A 16447-nucleotide genomic window follows, 5' to 3' on the forward strand; every position below is an offset into this window, starting at 1 on the left:
ACAAGTACGAAAAATTCGGCAGAGACACTTTAGATTGCTTACGAGTGGGAATGCGAAAGCATTACTTTGTAGACCTCGGAACGTCATGAACGCGCTCATTTTATACACTAATGATGTGGCGCCATTTTCTCCCCATTAACTGCGGAGTCACGTGCCCAATGAAGCACGAACTAGGCCACACCTTTAGTCAGTCAGATGGACGCAACTTGACGTCTGCAGTGACGCACATACTAGGCCCACCTTTAGTCAGCCACAACCGTGGTGCCGCCGTGGTATCGGGAAAGCGTTCGTGGCTCGCACCCCGGAGTTCCAGGGTCGATTTCCACTTGGACTTAAACGTACAGAATTTTCCTTTCGAAGCCATTACTTCAGTTTGTTTGCATGAGAAAGTTGTAGCCAATCCGAGCATATTACGACGTGCTTTTTTACTCTTAGCGCCACCAGCCATTTTTGTTACCATCGCTCGGTCAAGCCGACGACGTAGGATTTTCGCGTAATGGGGCATATAATGCTTTCGCATTAAAAGATGTCTGCATATTTACCAAGACGCTACGATGTATTTCACACGTACGTGGTGTGTTGATAGGTATTAAACAAGTGGAGGGTAAAAAACATGCGCAGATCCAACGCACATGTTATCTGTGAAGCGAAGCTTCAGGGAAGTGGTAATTAGGTGCTCTAGAAGTAACACCGGTACAATTTTGCTTTCTTTCATGCTACGCAACGCGTAACCTGAAAGTATCTGATCCTCCACAATGGTCACAACTTTACTGCAATGCACTTTTTCTTATGTTTACGCACTAAATCGCTCTCAAACAACGTGGAAACACAAACTCAAAATCAGGCGAAGGAGCGGTTTGAGACGTATACGCCGTGATGTCACAAGGACGAAGGCGGTATGCGATGCTTGCCGAGTGAAGAATAGCGCTGACTGGTGTATGCGTTGAAAAATATAACATGTATCAAGCAACATTTACAGATTCTTTACCTCTTGTGTCACAGCGGGGCATACCCAATCTGGAAGATTGGTGAAGAACGCGCACAGCCCCAGTGGCACATTCCCGATGGATAAATGAAATTACGTTAATGAAAGAATCCGTTATATAAGCGACCGGTGACGTGGGGATGGCGAGCGGCGATGGTCTATAAGAGAGGACTATCAGCCAGAGTACGAGATGGCGGTGGGTCGGATGGAGTGTAGTTTACATTGGAGTCGACCGGATAACGAGGTGCCTGGAGGTCATTGTGATTGTTTGCAGCCGGCGGCAGAACCTTGCGACGTGTCCGGGATACCTACATGCAAAGCATATAGGCCGATTATCGTGCATGCGCCACAGATTAGCAACGGGAAGGCCAGCCCATGAGATTGGAGAAGGGCGGCGCACGAACTGCTGAAAGGGTCGTATCGGCTCTTGGCGTGGCCTGGCAGCTACTGCAGCATAAGTTAGCGGAGCGGCCGCTAGCGGCTGCTGGGGAGCAACCGGTAGTACGTCAGCGACTTCTCCTTGAATGACGTTGCGCAGAGCACATGGCAAAGGCCAAGCAAGCACACGGGTAAAGTGTACCAGAGACAGCTGTCGTGCGACTTCTTCGCGGACAAAGGCCTTGATCTGCGTGATCATCGACGCTTGGTCGGAACCAATGGCCAGGCTGGAGATCGACGCGTCAGTTGTAAGAGGAGGCCTCGTCAAAGCTCGCTGTGTGCGTAGCTCGTCGTAGCTCTTACAGAGGGCGATAACGTCGGCAACAGTGTTAGGGTTCCTGGCCAGTAGCGTCTGGATAGGCATCATCATCAATTCCTTTCCTGATGTGCTTAATGCGGTCCGCTTCCGACATGGTGGCATTGACACGTTTACATAGATCGACAACGTCCTCTCTGTAACTGGTGAATGTTTCACTAGTGTCCTGTGTGCGTGTGCGCAAACGCTGCTTGGCTCGGAGTTTGGTGACTGCAGGACGACTAAATACCGCTATAAAAGCCGCCATTAATGTTGCCCACGTTCGGAAATCCACCTCATGGTTCTTCAACCACAGGTTGGCCCCGCCCGCGAGATAATAAACGACGTTGGTTAGCCTGGTTGAGTCATCCCATTTGTTATGAGGGCTCACCCGCTCGTAGAACGCAAGCCAATCTTCAACGTCGTTGTCGCCCGCCCCACTGAAGATGCGGCGACGGGAGCGTCTGCTGGTCGGCGTCTGGCATGGCGGAAGGCAGCGTCCGAGGGCGGAGTTCCAGGATGGTAGAGGTTAAAGGGACGCAGCACGGCCACCAATGATAAATGAGGTTTATTGCAAAGCGGGCCGATGACCGGTAGAGCTCTTCACCGAGCACAGTCTCTCCGCTCGAGCATCTGCGGCACGCGTTGCTGTTGGCAATCCTGCTGCCTACGTCCAGGCATCCTTCTTCATTAAAATATGTGTGCGTGTGTGTGTGTGCGCGCGCGCGTGTGTGTTTAAACTGAAAGAAGTGCAGGCGCACATAGAAAAGCAATAGCAAACGTTTAATTTCGACGTTTCGGCCGGCTTCATCAAGAGTGTGTCGGCAAGCACCCAAAGCTGAATTTAAATACTTTTTATACATATGCAGGAACCGAGAGACGCGATATTTATTAGTAATAACTTAAGTAGCAAACAACGGCACAAAGGACGGCATAGGGCAAATTACTTGTAGTTTTTAATTGAGTTAAAGAAACTATAAACACAGGGAAATGAAAGTCGATGACAAAGCAACTGGCTGTAGATGGGATACAAACCCACGTCTTCGCATTACGCGTGCGACGCTCTTACCAATTGAGCTACTGCAGCACCGTTTCCCCATCCATATTCTTGAGTATTTATAAACGTAAATACCCAAGAAACTCTGTGGAATACGGCGCATATATACGAGAGAAGGGAAATCGAGGTGCTCCCTTTTTGTAAATCATTGCCGCATAAAGCCAACAGAGAACGAAGCCAAGGAAAGCACCGGATAAATTAGCTCTGGTTAAAATTGAAACGTCGCAAATATTAACGAAAAGGGAAACGAAAGTGGACGAAACGACAAGTTGCCGCCGGCGGTAGCCGAACCCACGACCTCCGCATTACGCGTGCAGTGCAAGTTAACTTTTCGTCCATTTTCATTTCCCTTTTCTTTATTACATTCTACAATTCGATTTCAACCACAGCTAATTTCACCGCATGCTTTCCTTGGCTTCATTATCCGCTCGATTTATATGGTCACCGCTTACAAAAATCGAAACCCCCCCTCGGTTTCCCTTTTTCTCTCGTTCATCCATAGCGATGGCCTCGAATCTGGCAGCCTTGACGTCATCTGGTACTAGCATACGAGCGTTTTCATTAGCCACGCGCCCGCTGTCCTCGGTTCACGTGTTACGTGACGCCATGGGACAAAAAAAAAGGATGTTGCACATCCGCTCGCTATGTCATTGACTGGCGCTGGCTAACGTTCCCATGGGGAGAGGTAGTAAACATAAATACCCAAGTTAGTGGACGGATTCATAGCCGTCGGCGTAGCACAATTATTAGAGCAACATGTGTCATGTTGAGGTTGTGGGTGCATCTCCCAACGGCGGCAAGTTGTCTTTTCGTCCAGTCCATTTTTTGTGTGGTATGTTCTACATTTCAAGTTTAACCACAGCTAATTTCCCCATGCTTACACACACACACACACACACACACACACACACACACACACACACACACACACACACACACACACACACACACACACACACACACACACACACACACACACACACACACACACACACACACACACACGCACGCACGCACGCACGCACGCACGCACGCACGCACGCACGCACGCACACACACACACACACACACACGCACGCACACACACGCACACACACACACACACACACACACACACAGGGGGTTAACCGAGGGGTCCGATTTTGATTAGTCATATCATAAGAAGCCAACAAACACTGACACCAAGGACGACATAGGGGAAATTACTTGTGCTTAATAAATGAAATAAAGAAGCGATAAATTAATGGAAATTATCGCGGATGCAAAAACAACTGGCCGCAGGTGGGGACCGAACCCATAACCTTCGCACAACCACAACCTTCGAAGGTTTTGGGTTCGGTTCCCACCTGCGGCCAGTTGGTTTTTCATCCACTTCAATTTCCATTAATTTATCGCTTCTTTATTTCATTTATTCAGCACAAGTAATTTCCCCTATGTTGTCCTTGGTGTCAGTGTTTGTTGGCTACCTATGATATATATATATATATATATTATATGTATATATAAATTGTGCTTCAAATAATGCTTGCATTAAAGCTTACTCGCATCAGTCTTGGTTCACAAAGTGTCCTATGCTGCAGAACACTTATCTTCCGCTTCGTTTAAAATTACCGGACCTTACTTTTGAAGGATGCGATCGCATCAAATTTTCACGATCCGATGCGATTGCCGTGTTGCGCGTCAAGTTAAACTAATCACTCCGAAAAAGAAAAGAAGGAACGGAAATAAAAAAGTAGAAGTTTATGTTGAGTACAGTGATATACATTTGAGAGATTTTATGCAAACGTAACCGATTTTGATAACTGGTAATTGCTTATCGAAGCGTATTTTTTTTTACTATTCGTTATACCGGGGTCCTTTTTCATGTCTCGACGGTGTGCTCACACGAGAGCACCATCTTCTCATGGAAGTGCAAGCGATAAGCACTTCAAGGACATTTGCCGCTCTAGCGGCGCTCATTATAAAGTGAGATGGACTACTTACCGTACCAGGACTCCTCTGTAAGCAAAAAAGAAAAAAAAATTGCTTTCAACCGATAACGTCTTTTTTTTGGGGCCCCGATAAGTGACTCTGCTACATAAGAATTCAAGGGAGTGTTTAAGTAGCTTCAGAAAACCAACTATTGACGAACATCACTTTATAAAACAATTGTTTTTTAATGATTATTTGATGTTCGCGTTATGGTAACACAGCGTGTTACTTGACCTGCATTAATAAATTACCCTTTCACTACACCAACAAAGCCACTCTGACCGTCAGAAAAGCCTCGGTGAGACTACAAGTACGCAAAAATTCAGACGGGTGGAGACGTTGTTTTGAAGTTGTCGCACGAACTTTGCCCTGACGTCACGGATTTGGACAACTTCTGGGGGTCAGGCACGTTTAATTTTTTATCGGTGCAGATCGACCGCTTTGTATTTTAAAACGGCCGTAGCTTTGAACGCTTTTGCTGAACCCCAATCACCCTAATTTGAAGAACAAGAAAATTAAAATTTAGGTCGCAAAATTCAAAAATACAACTTTGACCTTAATTTTATCTTCTGATACTCAGTCGGTACTACTGATGATAAATGAGCGAAAATAAAATTTTCTAAGTGTAATTTATCAGTCTAAACTCATCTAGTGTTTCTTCTCAGCGTCCCCTTAAGCAGAGCGTCACGTTGGCGCTTTTGATGCACAACCGTCAATCTGAAAGTCGGTTGAAAGAAAAAAAAAATAGACGCACGAGTTGCGTCATTTTCAGAAGTCACTGGAACCTACTGTATATGAATGTACGAATTCACTGCAACGTTAGGCACAGGGGAAGCGTGGATGAGTTAAATCGGTGAATATTACCGTAGATACGCGCGAGACAATCTACCAGGCGTAAAATGTGGTGTTTAAATTGATCCACGCATTCACGAAAGAAAGACATAAGGTGGTCACGTAGCAGCTGCAGGGAAAGAGAAAGTTTATTTGTATTACGTTTCAAGCAGTAGCAATAATTTCGGGAAAGAAAACAAGCGGTTCTGCTAATTATTTCTAACATGGTAGTTAGGTAGTTTATAGTTATAGCGGGACCAAATCGGAAAGGAAAATTCAAGTTGGCGGCGTAGGAATGTTTGAAAAGCTAGCTTACGAATATGAGAAGGCGAGTTTCGAAGATTTCGACGTAAATACCCCAATGATCTGGCTTCATAGGCGCACACGGTGGTGACATGGAAAGTCGAGGAGAGATTTGGAGTAATGTTCGCACCGGGATATTTAAGAGCTGAAGCCAGAAGCAATGTGTTGCTTTTTATGCCATACAAAAAGTTTGAACATTTTCGGCTAACAGAAGTTCTTTTTCTCTTATTTGAGTTTAAATTCATTAGCCAGGTGTCACACCATTTACTAATTAGGCCGAGGGTCTTTTGAAGAGTCCGGCGTTCTTTGGCTTACAGTTGCTTTTGATTTCAAAGGAACTGCAACATCAACATCTGACATGCGAAAGCAAAGCGATTGGGGATAATTAGTAATAAGAATAAGTAACTGGTATTGTGATTATGCGGTGACCTAGGGCTCTACATTATTTAACTGCGCTAACTTCGTCGGATTGCAATTATCCTATCGATATTTTTAAGGGGAGGCTACCTTCAAGAACCGGACGAAAGCGGATACACTAGTCCGTGTTGTAATTCGTTATCGATGCGTCCGGTGCTTAAGGTGTGTAAGTTACAAATCGGAAACAAGTCTTTAGATAGCAGTTAGCGTTGCCCCGCGTTATGCCGTCATTCATGCACGCTCTTCGGATACATTTATTTTCTGGAATATATAAGGCCTTTCCGAGCGCACATGTAATCCCCCCCCCCCCCTCCACCCCGCATTTCCAGTTCCTCTATGGAGGACTTCGAGCTACTTCTTTTCTCATCACATTTAGGTGTCGGACACTAGCGTGTGCTATGCGGCGTGGTTTACTTCGGCTGTTTTAAACTAACTGGCGTGGTGACTTAGTCGTTTTAAGCTGGACATCACGCAAAAAGATTTCACGGACTTCAGGCAAAATTTTTATGACATGCTAGAAACTATTAGCACTACGTGAAAGTACGCGCCTTCAAAGATGAGTTTAAACGTGGACTCTACAGTAGTAATTATGATTCCAGCTTCAAGCAACTTCAAACTAGCTATCTCATTTTTCTCTTGACCTCTGTTCGCTCTAATAGAGATAAATAAAGCTTTAGTTGTCGAGTTGTCCATTCATTTTCCCTCGCACTAGCTCTACGATCTGCTAGTTTCCTGGCTACCCCAGATGGTAGCGCGACTTCCCCGGAAATGTGTTTCTCTGGTGTACGATCCCCGGATCAGGACGTATTTTCCCGTCAACTGCGAAACGTTCTTTTCCTCTCAGATACCCGCGTGGGCTCCTTTCGTGGCTTCGTGCTCCAGTCGGGTGGATGACATTTTCCCCACTTTCATCAAACATCATTCACCTTGCGGGAATGTGCGGAACTGATCTGGCATAAATAAAGCTTCACTTCAACGGTGACTTCCCAACAAATCAGTGAAACGAGCTGCGTGTAGATTTTCTGTTTTTCACACACGCGTCCTCGCTGACACGGAACATACCGCCGGCGTAGACGATCCACAGGAAGCAGGCGCTCAGCAGACTAAACAGCAGCACGACCGCGAGCATGAGGGTACAGTCGAGCACGAATTTTGTGAAAGGATCCATGGCGGCCGACCTGTGATCGATAAAAAGAAATCCCACCGTGTATGCTTTGGCTTTCCGGTAACTACGAGAAAGCTCCTGAGAGCAAACGATATGTCGATAGACGAGCGGAACCAATGTTTCTTGTGGTAAATGCCTTAACATAAGCCTGCCACGATGGATTTGTATACAATGGCTTGACGCCAGATGACGGTGCGTTGAGACTGCTCATTCATTGGCCTTCTTTGCGCCGAAAGTTTCCTGCTTGTGAATCCCATGACGAATCTGGCTGCACACACGAAGAAACGTGCGTTTCCATTGTCGGGCCTAGTATTTCAGTACTTGCAATAGTAGGTTTCAATGATTAGAAGGTTTTGAAATATGGGAACAAAATTTTTGAGGCCTCAAAGAGCATTGTATATGCCGGCTTTCAACCATGCGAGAGGTATGAGCTTTTGAGTGAGTGTCCTTGCTGCTTCGGTCTTGCGCTTGTGGCGCCGATGTGGCTACGAAACGAACCTATTATCGATAATAAAATAAGTAAGTCTCCCAAAGGAATGCATTCCGCGCACGTTATCCATTACGGCATACGTTCATTACTTGACTGCTGAAAAGTTCGGGCGCTGTGATTTCCACCCCAGCTACAAGAAGCACAGTAAGGTAAGTGAATTTTTTTGTCAAATGCTTACCTTCCTTCATTTGAAAAAAAAAAAGAAAGAAAAGCAATTTACCCTCATTATTGCAGTCTTTAAAAGGACGTCCCCGTTGCGCCATAATCGTGCTAATTTATGTCAGGGACACCTCTTCAATCTTGGCGGATGGTTAACGATCTTCTCCCAAGAAACATGACATGCAACTGTTTCGTTCCAAACACAAATGCCAAGATTATTCCAGAATACTGAGCGTAAAGTAAAACATTTCGCACTTGCACGGTATCATGGAGATCAAACGAAATATTTCTGTAAATCCGAACATGCAAATTTACTGAGTAAATGACCCACTGAACTGTGCCCGACAACCTAGTCGAATTTTAACTAATTACCTATTAACTATTCAGCAGAAAAGAGACGTGTTATGTTTTGTTTTGAAGTATTAAAGCTTACATGCCATGAGTAGCAAGGGGGTCTGTCAGGATTAACCCCGAAAAAATTAGGACTCCACGAACTATCTTCCGCAAGAACAGCTGGTCGAAATCAGCAAAGGCCGTCGGTGCTTGCCGAGATAAGGCGGCACGTTTAGGAAAGGGCGTCGGAAGAAGATGCAGCGCAATGCTACTGCTGCAAGGTCCTATAGGTTGGTTACGCTTTTTTGTGAAGGAAAAAAAAAAAGCAGGAAATACTCATGCTGCGTAACATTCTACAGATATCGCCTAATGGTTGCAATTACAAAAACATATATGGCTGGACATGGTTGAGGGTCTACTTTTGAGGTGGGCCAACTGACCTGTAAGATTGAGCACATTTCCAGACTTGTAGCCTATGCTAACCTCGTCGGGTGCCTGGCTCCTGGCCACCGTCTGGTTTACACTGCGACCAGGGAGACAAGGCATAAGTGGTTGTAACAAGTAGCTGCTGGAATACTTCGCTGATACGAGAACTAGGAGGTCAACGCCCTCCATTGAGCCTTCGCTGAAACATAACCGCAATCAAAGCGTGCACGAATGCTTGTAAAAAAATGCAAAAGTTCGTTTTTCAGTTTAAAAGCATCATATTTTTTTTTTTTTTCGCTCGGTAGGCTACCATTGCTCGTGTAAGAGGACTTGCTGAGAGCCCAGTTGGTGCCTACCCGATATAGTTATTCAGCGCAAGAAACAAACACAGCAAAATGAAATGGGAGTAGAACACGAGACAAGCGCTATCCCATGCGCTTGTCCCTTGTCCACTCCCCCCATCCCCCCCTACCCTCTGTGCTGTGTTCATTTTTGCACTGAATAATTACGTCAAGTGTTGCTGATGGGCACGAATAAAGAATTCACAAACGCGAGACGGTGCCATGAAGCACTTTTCAGTGCCCTTTCATTTCCCATTCCACTGTCTTCTTGACACTAGTCCCACCCTCATTATCATAAAATCTGGCATGCGTCTTTCATTTCTTACTCGGTGGCGGAGAGGCTTGTAACAGCCATGCTTTCTCCTAAAAGAGAAAAAAAAAGACATTTTAAGAATTCTTGACGGGCGCAAAATTATTTCTGAGCTTCGGTTTTGGTGATAGTAAATGTTCAGTAAATTATTTGCATGTACAACACGAGAACAGAACATCTCCTGTTCACCAGATTACTTCCATGGTACTGCTCTGATCTAAAAGAAAAGTTATGATCATGTTCGAGCCGAATAGTTTATAATGCCGATATGCGCGCAGCCTCAGAGAAGTAACTTTTATAACATTTATTGTTTTGTGTCCAAGGATGACCAAGGGCACAGAAATAAATGTTATTTATACAGCCCAACTGTGAACGCGTTTATCATAAGCGAAAGTACGGACTGACGCAAGCAGCACGACATGTGCATGTTTCTTTTTTAATAAATAATTTTCCTCCTCTTCCCGCTCTGATGACGATAGTTTATGGTCATATTGTTTTTGTAATAACTACACTAAGTAGGACTTTAAAAGCCAAAATTAGAACGAAGGGGACAATAGAAGCACGAAGATTGCAGAATGTAGGGATATTTTTCATCGCGAAAGGAAGATCGCAGTAACAAATAATCTTAACAAATAATTAAATGCGCAAACAGATCTTGTTTTCTTAATTTCTGGCTGATTACAGAGAACCAGCTAATTGCTGCATCTTGGTCAACTTCCCAATGAGAACCGTACATTTTGTTTGCGCGTTCATTTTCTGGCTAAATTTTTCACTAAGTCTAAGTAGTTTGAACTACGCCAGTTAACCAAACACTGTGCCGTGCAGTGATGTCTAATTGCAACTGAACTTACTTCTTGAGCGTCGCCTTCTCCCGACAGTGCTTAGCCTTCGCTGAAACATCACGTCGACGGAAGGGTCGATGAATTGCTCTTAAATAATGGAGTCAGTTAACTGCGCAGATCGATACACGTAAGCTTGCGGTTGGCTTTTCTCTTCTTCTTTGTTCTTTCCGCTAATAGATTCCCTCCCTCAGCTGAAGGTTTGATGATGATGATGATGACAACCTCCTTAAAAATGGCAAAACTCCACTGTGGGCGATAACGAAGGTGATAAACTTCGACCGAAACCGATGATAAATCAAATAGATTAATACGCAACGCAGTAGTCAGCCATGAAAAAGAAAGCAGAAGTAAAAAGTCACGGGCCTGCGTGGCACACGCAGCAAGTCACAGCGTCAGCTGGAGGAGCGCCTCCATAGGAGCTCCAATTTGGGCAGTAAATACTGTAGGGTTCGTATCTTGCGATGAGGCGCCATAGCGTGTACCGAAGAGTGATCACGGGTACCGAGACTACGCTCCGCACATGTCACGTCACTTGACCCGTGGTACGATATGATGCTGCTGCTGATGATGACTAGGATAATTTATTTGCATCCTCTTTTGAAACGTGGCGGTGACAAATAGTCACCTAGCCTGCTTAAGTTGACCAGGTCCAGCTACGTGCAACGTGCAACTGCTACGTGCAACTGCTACATGTCGGGGACACTTGGTGGAATACAACGCAACTGCGATGCAAAATTGCACGTATCGACGCTACGCGACGCGCAGGCCAAGTTGTGAAAAGTGGCACAACATGATGCTGATGGTGAAGATGATTATGATTTATTGGCATCCCCTTTGAAACGGGGTGGTAACAAACAGTCACCTAGCTTGCTTGATTCACTCATGCATGGTTCACGTATTCACGTATGTTTTTAATTCAAGCATTTTTGTATACTTCTTAATCTTATTTTTCTTCCTCACACAATCTCTATCTACCTTGCATGTCCAGAAATTCTGGATATTGCTCCTTCACCATTCTGTGCAACTTCACGGCAATCAACAAGCGTAATTGTATGGGCGAAATTTTTAGAAGATTATATTTCAAGATATCGGCCGAGAGTCGAAAAGTTTCAACTGACTACACCGACAACATGTGCATTGAGGACTCTTAGTCGTGACATTGGTGGCGCGTTGAGGTAGTGCTTTGGTCAGGCATGGGCGGTTAAGACACACGACAGGAGCAAATCGTTTTGCAGCCTTCCGGCAGAGGGCCCATTGATTTAAAGAAGCGCCAAATTTAAGCCGTAAAACGACATATTACAGCCGGCGTTTAAACGGTGATGGCAAAGGGAGTATTAAGCAGTCTGTTCACATGCGCAGGTTTTTGAGAGGCAGCCGGGATGGAGAGAGCGTGATTACGCGTGTGCAGGTCTTGAGTGTGCGTGTGTATGGGTCGTAAGCACGCGTGTGTGCGCGCGCGCGTGCGTGTGCCTCTGTCATTTGCATGCGCGCTAGCGCGTGTATGTCTGAGCATTCGTGGCGTGTGCGTATGCGTGCATTCACGTGTGCATGCGTGTTAGTGCATGAGTGCGTGCGTGCGCTAGCTGTGGTGCGCTTGCGTGTTTGTGGTGCATGCGTGAGCCCGTGTAAATGTGTACCTGTGTGAACGTGTGTGTTTGTATTTTAGCAAGCATGCGTGCGAACAAATGCGTGTGCGTATGTGCGACGGAGAGAGTGCGCGTGTAGATTTGTGTGCGAGTGAGAAAGAGAGTGTGTATGCATGTGAAGGAAAGAGTGAGTGTCTGTGTACGTGCATGCGAAGGAGTGTGTGTGCACGCGAGGGAGAAACAGAGTGTATGTGCGTGTGCGAGGTAGAGAGAATTTCTCTGCGCATGAGAGGTGGAGAGATTGTGTTTGTGTGTGCGTGTTTGTGTGAGCGAAGAGTTTCCTGCTTACACCTACTCTCGGGAACAAAGGGGATGCAGAGATTGTATATACGTATATTTAAATCCACTATATAAGAACGAATGACACTGAATTTATAGCATTGTCTCTTTCTGAACGCTAAACTGACGCAAAATGAAATCACCTTTTGCGTCAATATTGCAGACCTTGATGCGCAAGGCCCCGTGAGAAGCTGCTAAGCCGTGCGCCTTCGTTATCTTTCTTCCCTTGGCGGCAGCGCAATGTGTTGAGCGCAGTGGCGCGCTAAATTTGCACCATTTTAACGCGATAGCGTTAAGAAGGTCGTGTCGCGGAAAATATGGTGTGGGCGTCGGCGTTCAGCATCCGGTGTCGGACGTCGTTGCGGTAAGGATTTTAGAACCACCCATACCCAGGCCATCCATCTGACGCAAGGAATTTACTGAACTAATTAAATTTTTCATGTTAAAATGCCTGGAACAATCGTAAACTCATACACACAACCTACAGACATGCAAGCTCTCAGATTGTAATTTGACTGTAGGAGACAACATAATTCTGTTACGTCAAAACTCAAAGAACCCCCTTTTCCAGCGTTTCTACAATTCATAGACCGGCCACGGCGTCCGCCTTTCGAGCACAACGGCGCATAGGTATCTCGGAGGCCACAGAGCGGCTCGCCCGGTTCTTTGCAATGCATTTAGATGGCGCTCGCCTCCGCTGCATCGCGGTCCACGCAAGAGGCCGTGTTTCTACCACAAAGTCTGTCTTCGTCCATTCCGTTCGCAGCTAGTATTTCCCGGTAAAGATTACGGTTACATACGCTCAAGTTGCCGGGAAGCGTGAGAAGCAGTCAGGGATCCTTGAATGCTATCGCCTTCCACTCTTAAAGGCGAAGCTTAAGCACCCTCAAGATTTTTGAGTCGTGTATCGTTTTTGTGACCAAACAAGCTGTCGGCAGCACAGGTTTACCGCTATATTGACATTTGAACTTTAGACTGCTTGCCTTGGAAAACGCAGCGTGATTCAAAATCGAGAGCGGCCTGGCTGCAAGGAAGATGCAAACGGAGCCGTACTACTGATAATATCACAGATGGCTGGACGCAATCAGGTCGAAGTTACCGACGATCCTTTCCCGCGACAATTACGGTGTCAAAGTTGGTTTAATTGCAAAATATATATTCTTAATTCTCACAGGAACCTGGTTAAGAAACATTTATTCGCTCAGCTACATGGTCTCCTCGACGGGCTCTAAACTACTAAATTGATTCAGCCAGCCAAGATAAATTATTCCAAAGTTCCAAATGATTCCAAAAATGTAGTAATTGACATATTAATGGAACATAGGAATGACATATATCAAAGAACACGACGTTAATGTGGCAGATAATTAGAAAAAGAAATATGCTTATGATATGCGAAGTACAAGTCAAATGTATGCTATGGAACGGAACTTCAAAAAACTTCAATTTTCTAACAAAAACAATGAGAAAGACAATGGGAGATAGAGAATAAAAGAAATACATTAGGCAAGTACAGAAGCAACGAAAACCTTGAAAGCATCCACTGGCCGAACACGAGCTGCACATCCAGGTACCGAGATGCCGCCGACAATATTTCATGGAGGGAATGACGTCGACCGCACTACCACCGAGCCACGAATGAATCCAACCTCGAGATATATATGCCTAAATTGCAAATATGACATAAAGCCGCGCAGCTTATGCATTTTCACTTCTTTAAATATTAGTCCTTGGTCGTTCAGCTGTAGTGCGACGCGGTCCATGCCATTTCGCTTTCAAGAAACGTAAGCTGCTTCGACCCTGACAATTCCGAAACAATGGCGAGTTATAAAACCATCCCTCAATTACGCTGCGAATTGGCGTGCGTGCGACCCGTACTTTCTTTGCGGCGCGCGATTGAAGTAGAGGCTGCGATTGTGATTTCATTGCCCTGGCATTATTATGTTCCGCAACATCCAATCATCGCCAGCTAACATGCCTTCAAACCTGCCAGTGCTAGCGCATTTGGTCTTGACACGAGCGCGAGTTCGTGTCTTGACTGACATGTAAACAACGCGAAGGTCTATGCGCCACTGATGCATGCACGCAGCCCTGAATGATTCACTTTTTACCTTGGCCATTGGTTTCATTCAGAGAAGCACTTCAGATGTCCTTTGTAATGCCTGAATCACTTCAAGTACGATTGTCATCTTACGAGCACTTGAAAGAAATACTAGCAGATTAGTTTTCATAAACTACAAAACCTGCCCTATTCGCAGCGTCTTACGAGCCAGAAAACCTTGCAGCAACAGTTTACATTAAATGTAATACGTTACAAGACAGTTAATCATTTCCCAGCCAAATTACTATGAACAGCAGCTATACAGGGGCGCAGATGCTTGTACCCAAATAACTAGGTTCTCGTAACTGACAAATGAGAGCGAATTTTTTTTCTTCATAGGAATTAAAAGCAGATGGCAACCTGAAGTAGTAAGTTCATGCCCGTTACTCTGCACAGGGTAAGATGGAAAGGGGACAGAAAACAGTCTTGAAAGATTGTTGATGAAAAAAGGAGCATACGTATGTGTACTAGAGCTGTGCACGGGCTCGGGCCGGCCTGAAAGCCCGGACCCGGCTCTGCCCGCGGGCCGGGCTCGGGTCATTTGGAGATTCTCTTACTTGGGCTTGGGCCGGGCCCGGGCCAGGTTTTCCGTGTCTCGGACGGACCGGTCGGGCTCCCCGATCTCGACTGCGTACCTTATGCGAAAGTATGCTTGCTGTCTCGCCTGTAGGTACAGCAGGAAGTGCAATGTATTTATTCATCAAAAATGGAATCTACAGGGACGGGAGAAAAGTTTGTTTCTTTTTGTGTCGATGTCGACTTATTGCAGGTCGGGCCGGGCCCGGGCCGGGCCTTAACCCGGCCTAAGGCCGAGCCGGGCCGGGCCGGGCCGGGCCGGGCGAACTCGGGCTTCTTTAGCGTCGGGCCGGACCGGGCCGCTTGTGGTAGTGTAAGGCCCGGGCCGGGCGCGGGCTCAGAATTGCGGCCCGTGCACAGCTCTAATGTGTACCATAATCGCTATAATTCCTATGCGTCATTAATGTGTCAATTACTACATTTTTATTTACTGATGCGCCATATCTGTTTCATTTGCCTTGTGTTTGACTTCACATGTTCTCTAAATCCTCAAGTAAAGTCCTGTGTTCTGCAAGAAGCCTAGAACAGCACTCGTAGCTATTTTTTGCTCCCGTACTGTCACGATGAGGATCCAGAATTGCTGCTTCTGATAATCTTTGACTTTGTTGCTTGTGAACATCGAGGACAACATCTGTTGCTCTCGGAAGTAGTCGGGGGAGTCACCAAAGATATGGTTCAGAATCTCAGGCCTGTAACAGTATTCACAGTTCAGTGCTGTGATTTTGTAGCGATGCCCTTTCTGATGCTAATGGCTTTTTGCACTTATGAGTGGCCAGACTGACGGCGCGTTGTTCTGACCACTCAAGAACGCAAAAAGGCATTGCTATAGGATTGTTGCCCAGGCTGTCGGTATATCCAGTGAAATGTGCATAGCATTGAATGAAGGCAACATGAGGGCGAATTCAATGAAACACGCTTGCTTTTCTCTGATCATAACTCGGAGCTGAATAATTTCGCATAATTTCTTCATTTTTCATTTCATTCATTTCTCCTTAAGGGCCCGAAGCCATAAACATATGTGAACTTCAATTATTTGAACAAATATGAAAAAAATAGTCCAGAAATACAGTCACTGAAGTAAAAGATACAATTGAAAATAGACTGAAATTATAAAAGGTGAAAAGTGGAAAAGAAATCAGAACAGGTAGATATTTATTAAGAAGTGTTGGTGTAGAGAACAGTGGTTGTCTGATGCTATGTAGTGAATTCTTAGTTTTTCGCGGAATTATTTGCGTTCGCTCTATGCCACGATGTGTTCTGGGAGGAAATTCCACAAAACTTTTGCATTAGGAAAAAAAAAAAGATTAGTTCATAGAAGCTGTGCGACCGTTTACACGCCCTATTTTCTTGCTGCAGCCAATGCAGCAGTTTGTTCCAAAGTGGCAGGGTAACTGTCCCTTGTGCCCTGCATTCCGGAGTCTACGTAATTACTCGCTCGATCGCTTCGACACGCCGCTCAGCAACAAATTTTTGAGACGATGT

This window comes from Dermacentor andersoni, chromosome 4 (assembly GCF_023375885.2).
Source record: "Dermacentor andersoni chromosome 4, qqDerAnde1_hic_scaffold, whole genome shotgun sequence".
Classification (NCBI taxonomy): Eukaryota; Metazoa; Arthropoda; class Arachnida; order Ixodida; family Ixodidae; genus Dermacentor; species Dermacentor andersoni.